This window comes from Penaeus vannamei, unplaced genomic scaffold (assembly GCF_042767895.1).
Source record: "Penaeus vannamei isolate JL-2024 unplaced genomic scaffold, ASM4276789v1 unanchor3797, whole genome shotgun sequence".
Taxonomy (NCBI): Eukaryota; Metazoa; Arthropoda; class Malacostraca; order Decapoda; family Penaeidae; genus Penaeus; species Penaeus vannamei.
This window is the reverse complement of record NW_027216778.1, coordinates 7,501-9,886: the sequence shown is the minus strand read 5'-3', so window position 1 is coordinate 9,886 and position 2,386 is coordinate 7,501.

The following is a 2,386-nucleotide window of genomic DNA, read 5'->3' as shown; positions in this document are numbered from 1 at the left end:
AAGGAGTAGGAGAAAGAAAAATTAAAGGAGGAGAAAGTGAAGAATGAAGATGAGAAGAAAGAAAAAAAAAGAAAAGAAAAAGGAGGAGGAAGAAAGAAAACATAAGAAAAATAACAAGATTGAGAAGTTAGAAGAAGCATATGAAGAGAAAGAGAAGAAGAGGAAGAACAAGAATAAATTTTAAAAAGGAGAAAGAAGAATAAATAAAGTTATAGGGTATTGTTATAGCATTTTCACCATAGTTTCTGTCTACATTCGATCGTATATACAGTATACAGTATATACAGTATATACAGATCATATCCAGTATATACAGTATACTGAGAGGATTGGCCTAAGCTTCGTCAATTTATAGGATCGAAATCTATATTTGCATAAAACCTTAAAACTTTCGGACAGATAAAATATTTTAGGAAATTGCGGTAAATAATTCATTATTGTTTCTACCAATGATGAAAATGATAATGTGTATTTGATAATGATAGTGATAATGATAATAATGATAATGATAATACTAAAAAGAGGATAATCCTGATAATATTAATGACTAAAAATATGAAGATAATGATAGTAGAGATGATAATGATGATATTGTTGTTGATGATGTTTTGTTGTTGTTATTGTTTTTGTTGTTATTGTTGTTGGTGTCGTTGCTGTTGTTGTTATTGTTGTTTTTTGTTTTGTTGTTATTGTTGTTTTTTGGTTGTTTTTGTTGTTATTGTTGTTTTGTATTGTTGTTGTTATTGTTGTTTTGTATTGTTGTTGTTATTGTTGTTTTGTATTGTTGTTGTTATTGTTGTTTTGTATTGTTGTTGTTATTGTTGTTTTGTATTGTTGTTTTGTATTGTTGTTGTTATTGTTGTTTTGTATTGTTGTTGTTTTTGTTGTTGTTGTTGTTGATGATGATGTTGAAAATATAGACACGAAAATTACCATTTCTAAATCATCGTTAAGAATATTACCAACATGCTTAGGAATATAACTTTCGTTTTATTCATTGTCTATCCAACTATCTACTTCTTCTATTGCAATAACGGACACAGCCACGATTGAACTTTTACATCATCATCGCAATATGCTAAAAAACAAAATTTTATTTTTTATTATCTATTGAATTATCATTTTTTATTGTTTTAATTTTAATTTCTAATTTAAAATTTTAAATAATAAGTCTTTTTTATATATATTTTTTTTAATTGTAAGAACGAATACAGCTACGTTTGAACTTGACATTATCACCGTAACAATGTAACAATTATTACAAAAGTCAAGAACAGAGAACAGGTAGCGAACAAGGATTATTTCCCCGAATTACGATAAGGTTTTCTTATCTCTTTTTGCTCATCATCATGGTGGACGTTAGTTAAAGTGTGATTTATCTTTTTTTACGTTTCTTGACAAAATTTCCCGGGTTTACTCTTGTTTGATTTTTTTTTTTTTTTTTTTTTTTTTTTTTACTAAAAGTGTTATTGTGTCATTGGGCATTTAAACGTAATTAAATGAAAAGAAGGGGTTAATGTATAGGATTGTATGGAATATGTTAGTAATTGTTTTATGAATTCACACACACACACACACACAGACACAGACACAGACACACACAGACACACACACGCACACAGACACACAGACATAGACACAGACACACAGACATAGACACAGACACACAGACATAGACACAGACACACAGACATAGACACAGACACACACGCACACACACACACACACCCACACACACACACGCACGCACGCACACGCACTCCCTCCCATCGCCCTCTTTACTTTCATAAAAAGAAAGAAAAAATGGAAAAAAATAAGCCACATGTCCTAAATATGCAAAAACAAAGTAACCACCGATAACGATCACCAAGAAAAATAAAGACCAGAAGAAATCTTAAGAGCGTCACTTGAGAAGAGAGATAATAGCATACGAACAAAATGGCGGCTGCGGCAGGCGGTGCCGAGCACTGGTTCTTATCTCCACATTTTCTGCATTATCGCTCTCGCCAACGTCTCCCTTGTGCCTCGCAGTCGTATCCGGGTGTTCCGTGACCTTGTTTAGCTCCGTTGACCTCCCTTTTCCCCGGTCAGAAAGGGCAGAAAGAGGGTATTGATGAAATGCTTTAGTTAGGGGAGTAATCCGTTTTCTATGATTTTTAGCAGGCGAAATAATCCGTTTTCTATGATTGAGGCGTAGAAAACGAAAGTGGGACGCAAGACCTGAAAACGTATCTGAAGTTTATAGATCAATTCTCGATTAGGTTTATCAGTGGCATCTCTTTACTCTCAATATGAAATGAAATAGACGAGTCGGACATATCTTTACCTCCCACAAATAATGTATTTTTTTCGTATTGCAAGGATGTCATCTCCCTCTTTCTTTGTC